We start from the raw sequence: 12664 nt of genomic DNA, 5'->3' as shown, positions 1-12664 counted from the left end.
GGCTTGCTCAGCAGCTCTCTGCTGGTTCCAACATTTCTCTCTCTAGGGCTTTTTCCATGAACACACAAGGCCTGCATTTCCAATATATTCTTTACACTCTGTGTTGACTTCTTGGTGGTTTGAAAGATGTGAACCTAAAATGCAGTTGCTATTCCAGATACCAGCCTTAAATTTCTGTCCCGGTGTCTGAACAGCCAGCCCACTCACACTCAATCTTCCAGCAGGGCTTTGCCTCCAGTTACTACCTCTCTCAGAAAAAAATGTGGTGATATAGAAGGTAAAAGGTGCACAGCTCCTTGCAGGGAGAGCAAAGCGATCCCCTCCAGCCTCTGCAAGTTGAAACAGCAGATTTCGTCTGAATCAGCATTTATTTTACTACATTGCATTTTGAAGATTTGCAACTTTTCATGAGATCCAGCAGCACTGAGGGCTATACCACCTTCATTTTGGCCAAAATAACACCTCCATGTGAAGGCATGCTAGGACATCTGGCTGGAGTGGCTGTACCCTGATGCATTCTGTGACCAGTGCTGCTGTACTAGCAAAAGCCCACACTGCCCTCCAGGCACAGTTACTGGCTTTCCCTGTTTCATCTAGGGAAACAGAAAAAGCTGTTTTTCTGCAAGTATTGCCTTGCTAATGGATGTGGTACCTTTTCAAAGGAGTGCTTTGCCCAGCACATCGGCAAAGCCATCCCCGTGCAGATTCAGCCTGGAGAAGACACATCTTTGAGTAAGAAAGCAGCAGCTACAGACAAGCCTGAGGCAGACAGAGGAGATGTCAACATGAAGAAGGACACACAGCACAACTCACCAGGATCACACCACATGCAGTCTTGTAACAGGAGCAATGTTTCTCCAGGGAGCGCAGGCAGAAAGGAGAGGTCTCAGCATCTCCCCCTCCAAATGTCCACCAGCCAAGCCAGAGGAGAGCACTGCAAACCCATTTTGATGCAGCCCCCGTAGCTTTTGCAAGCAACAGGTCATGCCTGGATAGACACCACTGACAGAACAGCCACACTGGCCACACGCTGCCAGATGAGCCACTGTGGTGGCTCCAGTGACTCACAGAGCTCTGTCCCCATCACCACAGTCCTCAGCAAAACCACCTGGCAGCTGGAGCACAGCTGTAAAGAGGACTTTGGCCTTTAAAGCACAGGGTAGAAGCTTGGAAGAATGTGAACTGAATAAACTGGACCTCATCGATGAATTGCAATCATTTTCTGTATACTTGTGCAGGTATGAATACACTATTCCTTTAAGGGAGAAAAAGAATACTTTTATAATTGGATTAGATGACTAGGAAAAAAATCATGTTTTCACCTCTGTCTTAACTGGGTATTTTATGACTTGTTTTAAGAAGTAAATATTGAGGAAAAAATGTTTTTAATTACTTCAAAAATGGAAGTGGAAGTAACAGAATATATGCTACACTTAATAACAAAAATCAAAATAAAGCTCATTAAATTAGTGAAGAAACAAGGAAGACTATATGCCACTGTAGTATAACCTAATGACCATGCTCAATGGGCAATTCAGGATGCATGGTCGCCCATCTTTCTTGCTTTACACTGCCTTCCCTCTACTTTCAGATATTCTCCTCCTCTCTGCAGTGCTAGATGACTACACTTAATGACTTCAGAAGATCAATTGCAAAAGTGAACCCATGAGAAACTATAGGAGGAATAAAGTTCTGTGCCTACAACCAAGTGTGAAGAACTGTGCTAGCACTTACCAGGCATTACTGATGGCAGTGTCTGCAGCACTCGAAACTTGTTGCTGACTCGAGTTAGTTGCTCTTTAAATATCCGTACCATATAGTTAGGAAGTACAGCATCATCAAGAGAACGCGGATTTTGCATTTCCTGACCTTTTTTCTACTAATTTTCAGCAGACTATTTATGTTAAAATCATATGCCGTGCAATGCAGTGACTCCAGCTATGAATGCACAAGTATGACTGGCATATAGGTGGTGGCACTAATTAGCATGAAAGCACTCCAACAGGCAGATTAGATGGTATCTATATTCACACTGGATAGCTTTATTCATTAACAAGATGTTATTTTGGAAAAATAAGCCCAAAGAGCCCTCATATATCTGCTGTAAAAAGCATTTCATAGCACTAATGTTTCACTTCCAGTTATTCATGTTATATCCAATTGCCGAAACCCGGCACTTACTGCTCTGCAGGCGCCCTGTTAAGTGGCATATTCAGTAAAAAACTTACAAGCTCATCTCTTCACTGGGTCAGTCCTACTTTGCAGAAAGTGTAATGCAGTAATGTTTTATTTACAAAGTAGTTTTCATGCTGTGTAATATGTACATTCTTGCATCCTTTTATAAGCCATTTGCGATGGTACCAATGAACGAGGTCTGACACCAACTCATTGGTAACTCGCTTAACTGGGACGGGTTGACATGTTTATTAAAATACAGTTCTACTGAATTATCTCCTTCTGTTTTAAAAATAAACAGCGAGCATCTTCTGGATTGGCTTTGTAAAGAACTTGGCACCTTAATATCACTTGTTTCAGCACAAATTGCTCACACTGAGCATCACCCATCTCCAGCGGCAGCACACCGTACCCGCGCAGCCGGAGGTGGCAATCAAACCCTTGCCTGCAGCGTAGTGGATTAAAAACTTAATCCCAAATTCATTGAACACTCATAAGGCTCATTAACTACAATCCCTGGTTTGTGCATGTGAGAAACACCAGCGTGAGGCAAGAGGTCAGGAGGTGACTGAGCTTTGCTTTTATTTGGCACAACTTGGTTTTTGACACCAGTGAAGCCAGCGTCACAGAGGGTAACTCAGAACAGAGCTTGTAGGAGATGAGTACTCTCTCAAGAAGTTGGAGGGTGCTTAGTTATATCACCATGGTACCAACGTGTCAACAAGTAAAAAGAAAGGAAAAAAAAAAGGTTTTAATTGTTCCCTCAGTTTCCTGCATCAGAAATAAATTCAGCACATTTTTTAGGTCCAACTTTCTTTTTTTGTTTTACCCCCAGGCTACTTTAAAATACTGAGCAACGTTAGCAGTCACAGTTAGACATTCCCTCAGATGGCAAAATGTCCATGTCTCAGAAAGAACAGTCTGGCAGGAAACAGTCACACTACAGAAAGCAGAAGTATATCAGAGCCAAGCACTCTTACTCAGCCTTAAGCAACTCAACAGGGTCTTTTGAGTAGGATGGGTGATGCAGTTTTCCTGTCCAAATAATTTTCCATTAAATATCAACCCTCTCCTAGCAGAGGACAAATACAGTGAATGGAAAGCAAATTTCATAATTTTATTACAAACCTGTGGCAGTTTCTTTTTTCTTAAAAGCAATCCTGAAGCAAAATATCACTGGTTCTTTTTGGTTATTTCCTTTAGGAATAGTAGCTGTCAGGATTGTTGGTTTTTTTCCCCTTGCTGGAGATAACCCCATTTAAACCTTGCTGTATTCGACCATGTCTGCAACATTAATGCAATAATTTATACATTATGATAAAGCCACAAACCCAAAATTACTGTAATGACATCTGCAATTCAGAAACTACAATGAGAAGCTTGAAACCAAGTGTGCATGTATATAATTTTGATATTTGTGCTTCATAACTGCCCAAATCTTCATCTTGCCCTGTCTGCAAGGCAAGGTAAAACCACATGATCTTAGTGCCATAGAGTTCCTACGACTCGATTTGTTTAATGCACTAAAAGCTTTACTATAAACTGAGCTGAATCAAGAATTACATGTTAGTGCCCATGCAACTTCAACACTACTCCAGCACCAAGCTAGGGAGCCCCAGGTAAGGCATTTGTGGTGGGACAGTAACTGCAAGGTCCAAGGAGACTGAGGTATTACAACTCTACTACAAAAATATCTCTGAAAATAACATCACAGGCTCCAAATCTACTTCCTCCTGCCCTCTGGCCTTGCAAAACTTCACAAGTCTGCTTCAGCACTCACATCTAAGCCAAGTAAGATTTTGGTTGTGCAATGTGTCCCATGCAGGCAGCCTCATGGTGGAGCCCACACAAGGTCCTGTGTGATTAAAGACACCCACCCACCCAACTGACCCTGCAGTAAAGCTTAATGTTCCTCAGCTGCATTTCTACAACCTCCGGTGCCTTCAAGTGAAGTGTGATTGAGTGCCATTTGGTTAAACAACTCCTTTTAGGATGTAAAGGACCAATTACGTTTTATAGTTCATTTTCTTGAGCTGCTGCATCACTAATTCTAACAGAGTTGGCTCTGTCACCTAAAGAAGATCCCACTTCAAACAGTTCCCAAAAAGCAGAGACACTGAGTGACAGCAGAAGTTGCTAGCTGCACAACCAGCTAACGCTTGGGGTGAAGTAGCACATTGATCGGCATAGCACTGACCTGAGAGCTAAGGTCATATATTCTTTGCAAGATACCATCTGCTCAGCTTTAGACCCAAATGCCCTATTGGCACAAGCACAATCCATCACCAAGCTCAGAAATCCATCAGTGGTGCTTCAGCTGCAGGAGCACTACTCACATACACAGCCTTCCAACTCATAACATTAGTCCCCTGTTTTCCTTCTTTCCTTTGGTTTACATTAAGAAGAAGAAAAAGCTCCTGTTTATCACATAAAAAAGGCATAAGCAATAGAAATGCTCACTCATATCTGCTCAAATTGTTGATTTTATGCTTGTTAAGACTGACACATCTAAACTGAAACATCTTAGCAAGGAAAGTAATGACTAGATAAAACAATGTTGTTCTGTCACTTGCATAGTCAATGAAATACTATGGGTCTGTTCCTGCTGCCATGTAGCTAACAGGGTGGAAAAGGGGCTTAAGTTTACAACTTAAGCCTTTTACTCAGAATTTTACCTAAAAAACATAATTATCTACATTTTATGTTCTCCCATGTTTTGGGAGTTACAGTTGCTTCCCTCAACAAGAAAGTAATTAAGACTTCCAGCTTCCAAGTCATGAGGGGAAATACTTCTCTTGACTTTACCTACACCTAGGACCTCAAGTGTTTGAGTACCTCACTTTAGACAGAACTATCCTATGGATCCAAACATGTGAAACATACCTGAAGAGAAAATGAATACATGGAAAAAGAAAACTTGTGGCCTGTATCTAAAAAAGGAGCCCACCTCAGAACACCATCATTTAAAATATTTTTAAAGAGATACACTTATGATGCCAGCATTTCTAGTGGTTCTCAAGGTAGAGCATGCAAAATGGATCGCCTGCCAGGATTAAATCCCATACTCTATATTTGGATGCCTAACTCACGAGTAGTTAGTGCAAAGGGTCTGAAGGCTCCTTTTCAGGCCACACCTTGCATCATTTTCATCTTAGCCTAAAAATAAACATAAAATGAGAGAAATCATTTTGTAGACTTCATGTTCGGGAACTTATCACCCAGCTGTTGCTATCATCAGCACAATCCTCTTGCCAGGGAAGCCAACCAACCCATGGAAGCACCAAAATCAGGGGAAAAGCCCTGGCCCACCCCTTTTCTTCAGGTGTGTATAGACCTGAAAGCAGCCCCAGCAACACAAAAACACAGGGAAAACACTCCAGAGGAATCAGTTTTTCCCCCCGCAGAGCACATCAGCCTTCCTAAACACCACAGAGACAGGGTAGAAGTGCAATCAACAGACTGGGCTGAACGCCTCAAAGCAAGAAGAGCTTACCAGTCTCTGCATACAACCTACTTTGGATATTTGTGTATCTCATCTCTGGGTAAAAAAAAAATATCTTCCATCAGCTCTAAAATTCATTGCCAAAAAAAAGGTACAAAAAGCATACACAACCCTCTTAACAATAGACAAATAGTTTCTTATATTATCTGTGAATTTATCTCCAAAAAGAACTGTGAAATCTTTGCGAAGATCAGCCAAAGTAATGAAAATGGTAATTTTCAAAGTAACTGAGGGAGCAGGGCATGAACAAGGTGGTCTGTTTGCAAGACTACAAAAGAACCAGTTCATGCGACTGCTTTAAATTCACCTGGGAATTACATCATATTTCCAGACACAACATGCAGAAAGTTTGCTCTCTTCTCACTTCATTTCTCTGACCAGGCATGCAGAAATCTCCTAGCAGCAACACCAGGACAACATTTGCAGCACTATGGGTGAAAATAAATATCATCCTCAAGCTGCTGTTCATGCAAACCAGGCAGCAAACCACATCCAGCACCTGGCCAACTTTTGACTACTTTCACCATGTCCTGAAAGCATGAAGGTAACCTATCCTCCTCACACTTGGAATATAAGAGCCACACAGCAGATCAGCACTAATGTACACACTACCTGCATAGAAAATAAAACAGGGCATAAAATGAGGGACAAGAAATGAGGTCTACCATACACAGGAGGCTCCACTCATCCACAAGACTGGCTCTTTCCCACCACTCACTCCCTCAGGACTTGTCAGTGGCAAGTTCTTGGCCTGCATGTCAGTGTGTCTGTGGTGGATCAGAGAGGCTGTGCCAAAGTATCATTGCGAAACAACCACTTCAGCCCAAGCTTCCCATGGCAGAGGGCAGGGTTTGATAAGAGCTTCTTCTCCTCCACTACCTTAGTACTGAAACTCCTCCCTGATCTCTTGGAGCACTGGCCTTGGAGCCAACAGAGCTCACCAGCAGCAGCATGGAAACACCAGGAAGTGTGCAAACCACATGTTTTACACAGTTCTGAAATGTCAGATTACAGGAGAGTTCATCATTTAGTATTTTTAAATACTGCCGGTATTTCAGACAGAAACTGCAGGCTCCTGCTACATTTTTTTCTGGGATGGACCCACTTCTTACTTGTTCTCACCAACGAAGTGACTGAGTTTGGCAGATTCAGTCATTATTTATTTCCCTGTATTTATATAAATTCTGCTGCATGCTCAAGAAACTTAAATTTCAGGCCAAACCTCTGAGTGCATCCCAAAGCACAAACCCCCAGCAAACTGAACTATCACCCAGAAAACAGAACTGTGTTGTTGTTTGCAAAAGCACTTTATTTTTCTCTCACAAGGACATCTCAGATAACCACACTTGAGAAGATGAAGGTTTCTCTTAGAGCACAACATTCATGACACAGGACAGGATGTTTCTGGCACAAGCTTTCCTGATGCTGACTCTACATCTTCCTTGTTATGAGACTAAATTCCTATCACTGTAAACCTCACTGATGACTCCTGAGAAAAAAGCACATTAAAAAAGCAACAAAGAGAATGAAACCTCAATCACACTGTCTATAAAGACAGAGTGATGCACAGACACACAGAATGGTTAAAACTTAAAAGCAAAGCAGAATCTGTTAGAGAAATAAAAGATTAATTTCTCATTCCTGACTGCAAGTGTGTGGGGACAATGAAACCGTATGTAATAAGAAAACAAAACAAAACAAAAAACAACCCAAACAAACTCATTCTGCAGTTCTTGGGGAATCACTGCTGGACATAACACCATGCATATGCAGCTACAGACAAATACAGTCATACTTCCAGCATACTAAGTAAATCTAAGTAATCAATTATCTGCAAATAGATCTAGATAAATTATTACACTATTATATAAATTTACAGATGCATTTTCATTTTTCTCTACCTAAAAGTGCTAAAATACAAACACTTTTTATTTATTCCAAATAAAAGTATCCCTTCCTGTCTCTGGCATAGTTAAAAACAGGACTACACTACTGCTTCTGATAGCTGAATGTACATGGCCATGGAATCTGTTAACAGTAAAACCACTGCAAATGTTACACCCCAAATATCTATCCAATATGAAGTGTAGCTTTAGCCTCCATATAAAATCTAGATTCACATGCCACAGAACACTTCTTTTTTTCTATGTCAGCATTAAATATGGAAGTATAATAATCACAAAATTTCCCAGGAAAAACTTCAGCCAAGAGAACAAACGAGCACCACTTTAAGACACTTATCCTGACAGCCCAAACAACCAGAGTAGACACATCCCACTTCTAAACCTGATATGTAATAAGGACTATTATTGCTTACTGTGCCCTTGACCCCAAGCATGTTTCCCTAGCAGTGTTCTGCCAGATTTCCCAGCATCTTATGTATGAAATTTTGGTCCAACTGAGCAATGTGTTCAATTTTACATCACTCTGGTGGGGGTTGGGGCTGTAGGAGGGAAGAATCACTGGCTCTCCCTTTTTGCAGCATGGCACAGGCACTGTGGCCCCAGCAGAGTAAGAGTAAGGAGTAAGAACCTAGTTTAAACTCATTTTAAACTGAGCTAGCCTGTTCTCCAGCAATCTTTCTGTAAAAACAGAGTGGAGAAGGGCTCCTTCTCCCTGTTGCTCCCACCCAGCACTCTGCCAAGTCCAGGCCAGGGAAACAGACCTGTAAGACAGACAGAGGAGAACTTTGCAAATTAAAGTAATTGGAAGTAAACATTAATTGTAACACCTGGAAATCAGCACACCTGTGCTGCAGGTAATAAGTCTTTTCAGCAGAAAAAGATACATCTGATCACCACTTCAAAGCATTATAGATGGCAGCAGCATTTTTGCTAACACTAACCTTTTCTTCTGGCAGCAGGGGAAATCAATACCACCCTGCCTGGAAATGTCAACATTAGTGCTCAAAAATCATAATATTAACATTTCAGAGTCTGAGGGACTCTGCAACAGTCTTTGCCTTTTAAAAAGACATAAATCAAATTCTATAAACTAAAAAGGCTCTTAAAACATAAGGTATTTTTTTAAATAGTAAACTCAATTCCCTTGTAGAACTTTAACACAACTGCAGGGGCACTGAAAATTACTGTAGAAGCAGCAAAAGATCTATTTAATTTATTTTTATTGTTCAATCTAAAGGAAATACTTTTGTATGTAAAAATGACAGTATTATACAACAACTATAGGGATGTTTTGCAATTCCAGTTTAAATAGTAAACTCGTTTGATATCATTTACTGATGTAGGCTTTAAGACAGACATAAGATTACACTGTATTTTTAAATTATCTCTGCAGCACCAAATAACAATGCTATTTAAAAAAAAAAACAACTGTAATTTCCCTACATCCTCTAAAAATAAAATACATCTTGAATTTAGCAGAAGATCAGCGATTCAGAGGATATATAGTGAGACAGATCATAGTCTTTGCCTGCAAGAAAAAAAGCAACAACAACAAAAAGTGTCATAAAATACCAAATCAAGAACTGAGTCTTCTCAGCATAGCCAAAGACAGCCTAGACTAGACAGTAGTGTACTACCAGAACCAGGATTACCAGACCTTCAGCAAGATATCATCCTCTGAGAAGGACGGAAATGGAGGCCACCAGAAGATGTACAGTGTACAGAGACTGAAATACAATTTTTACAGCATAAAGTTTCCTTTAGCCAATTTTCATGGAATATGTAAAATACACTACTTCTGTGTTCAAATCTGTATGCTTCCCCTGCTTCAGAAGCGACGTCCTCAGGTGGCCCCTTTCTTTTAAGCTATCACACAAAAAGGACAAAATAATGAACTGTATTCATAATGCTTATAAAATAATACAAATACACAGTTAGTGCAAGTTTCTTTTGCTTTTGATATTCCTGCCTGCATATGAATGCTCCTCTAAAGCTACTGGACCACCATGACAACAACTAAAGAAAAGCCATCGAATTAATCTAAAACATTGCAGTGACAGAATCTTAAAACGATCCAGAACAAGGCGTCCCAGACATGGTTTGCTGGGAAAATTCATCTTTTCAACTTCAGTTTGGTTTTCCTTTTGTCTTCAGAGCAATTCCTAATGGCAGAGAGAGGCAACATATGTACAAAGGTTGTTCAGACACACGAAACTCCCTTTAGTTACATTGCTCACCCTAAGAAACCTTATTTAGCCAGATCAATTTTAACACTGAAATTCGCAGTTGGTGGCAAAAGGCAATTAGTCTTCTTTTGATATCAAGTACATACTTTGACAGGATGTCTAAAAATTCACTTTTCCATCATGAAAGCACTCAAAACTGAAGTTTCTCTATTGCCTCTCCAAGAAGATGTCTTGGCTGTACCAAAGAGAAAAGGAATCATTAGGCTGTGGATTCAAATTAGCTGTCAAGAAACACGAACATAAATCTAAGTCAATAGCATAATTTGGAAACGTGTGCTGGGCCCACCCTTGGCAATAACCCCATGGTTTAACTCATGTTGTAGCAATATTTAAAACAGCTTTGAAACTTTGGTTCTCCACCCAACTAAACAGCAGAGAATTATGCCTTTAAGTGAAAAACACCACACGTATTTAAGCAAGAGAAACCATCTAAACTTCTGATATTTTTCAGTTTGTTTTTTTTAATCCAAAAGATTTGTACAGCTTTTTTTTTTTGTTTGTTTTTGTTTTTTTTAATAACTTACAGGATCAAAAGGAAAATAAATGCATAGCTTCAAGACCTTATAATATAACCTCCCCTTGTTGCAGAAGAGTTCAAAGTCATAAAGTGCAGCAGATATGAACACATATCAGACAAACAATCTAGTAACTAACTTATTTTTCTGGTTTATTTAACAATATTCCAGAGTTAAACATTAAATAAGAATCTCACAGACAATGGGTAAGACTAACAACGGCTTTTTGGTTGGTTTTTTTTTTCTTCTTCCCTTTTTTTTTTTTTTTTTTTTTTGTAAGAATGCTGAAAGACACATCAATTGAACCAACTAGTTTTACTTTGGATACCAAAAAATAAAAAAGAAGCTGGAAGGAAGGTAGTGCACTGCACTTATCTCAGTATAGCTGCTTGTGAGCATCACTGTGTACATTTAGCTTGAGAGGGACAAAGGGGGAAACAGGACAGATGATTCCAAAGGGGGCAGGCTGAGCATGGACTGGGGAAGAGTGCTCTGTGCCTCTGCCTTGGTTCCAAGGGCTTAGCTTTGAATCATGCTCGTGTAAGAGAAGATGTGCACACCTCACACTAGTGTTTGCAAAACTCCTCAAGGGCTAGCAGCAGTGGCAGCAAGTGAAGGTGGCAGCAAGATGCAGGTGACACCAGCTGGCACCCAAATATAGGCAAAAACTGCACTTTTTTGGGGAGGCTGATGAGTGAAAGCCTAGGCTTACTGACAGCCAAATATGGGCCACACCACCTGTTCAATGCATTTTTCCCAGGCCTTAAAGTATCAGGTAGTTTCTTACTATTTCCTCCACTGCTCCTCTAATGCAGCCTCTGTCCTTTCTCCTCACCCACCTGCTCCTTCCTGCTACCAACAAAGAACAGAGAGGCCTGAAAGTTGAAAAGAAAAAAGAAAAAAAATTCAACTAAAACAAACAAGCAGTCTGGCAGTAGATTGAATTCCATCATGATTCTCATTTTTGTGTGTTCCTCCTGGTTGGGCCCTTTCTACAACCACACATCCACCCAACATGCTTCCTCCAGAACAGTAACAGCCAATCTTCTACAGACCTCTGTCCAAAAACAGTGTGGTTAACATAGCTGCAGACCAAAGCTGAGGAGGGTGACAAGACACCAGTAACAAAACCCCGAGCAAACCTTGACTGTGAGTTGACTATGCCAAGAGTCCTCCCCTTCACACTTCAGGGGAAAATGCTGGCTACCATCCCGCTCTGTGCCAAGCATGAGAACACTGATCTTGTTTATCACTTGTGGTATTTCATAAGAGATGGGGGATCTGGGTTGGTTTTCTTTCCTTTTTTCTTGTTTGCCAAGTTCTCCAAAGGGCTTAAAACACTTAAAACACATAGGTATAGACACAAAGGAAGCAATTACAATATATAACAACTAAATGGAAACAGTACTCAAACATTAGACTGGACAAGACTGAAACCCACTCTACAAACTGAATCAAAAAGAGACAGGAGAAAAAAAAAAGTTTTTAAGTGCTAATGTAACAAGAAACAACCTTAAGGACTCACTAAATACATGGGGAATGGAGAGGTCCCCTTCTTTTAAATATATTTACATGATATTAAAGCTTTTTATTTTGCTTTTCCCGACAACAAAATTTTCTAGCTACCCTGGGCAAAGTCTCCATTTAAATTAAGAGGTTAAGGATTTAATAACATAGACAGACAGACAGAGAGTTAGACCCACAGCCCATACACATTTCCACCCTCTCCATCCCTCCCTTCCCTCCCTGCCTCAGCTGCTGAGGGGTCTTGATGCCTCGCCTGCTTCACACTACCTGGCATCAGCCCTAAGGTCAGCGAAGGCAAACATACAGTGAAGGCAACACAACAGTGCTCCAACCCTGTGTGCTTCGTAACCACTTTGTGAAAAGCACAAGAGACTACAATCAGGGCTTGCCTAGACACACACACACACAAAAAGAAAGTTTTTGCCATTCAGCTGCTGCAGTGAAATGGTAAAACCAGACTAATATGGACACAGCAATACCAGTTTAGGAAGTGTTTATACCATTTGCACCGCAGTGGAAAGGAAAATAACTTATCCCGGTTTAAATGCATCCACACTACAGCCTATGACAGCACAGCATCAGTTAAAATAGTAATACATCAGTCTCCTAATTGACAGAATTATACCAGCTGAACTTTCCTGGCATAGACCAGAGGCCTAAGACATGAGGTAGTGAAAAAGAAAAATCAGGCTCAAGAACTTCTCTCATTCTGTAGCATCAATACACTTCAAAAATAATTGCTGCTCAGATTTAAGGATTTTAAAAATAATGTTTTAAAATCGAAAATTTAAAGCT

At 40.5% G+C, this 12664-nt stretch overlaps 1 protein-coding gene across 2 annotated transcripts in view; it reads right to left on the bottom strand.

Moving 5' to 3' along the window:
- The window catches only part of DHRSX (dehydrogenase/reductase X-linked), a 169004-nt gene that overhangs the window by 146257 nt on the left and 10083 nt on the right, over positions 1–12664 (bottom strand). The gene's annotated exons all lie outside the window — the stretch shown is intronic.

The sequence above is a fragment of the Calypte anna genome, chromosome 1 (genome assembly GCF_003957555.1).
Source record: "Calypte anna isolate BGI_N300 chromosome 1, bCalAnn1_v1.p, whole genome shotgun sequence".
NCBI lineage: Eukaryota > Metazoa > Chordata > Aves > Apodiformes > Trochilidae > Calypte > Calypte anna.
The sequence above is the reverse complement of the archived record's forward strand: the minus strand, read 5'-3'. Positions and strand labels throughout refer to the sequence as shown.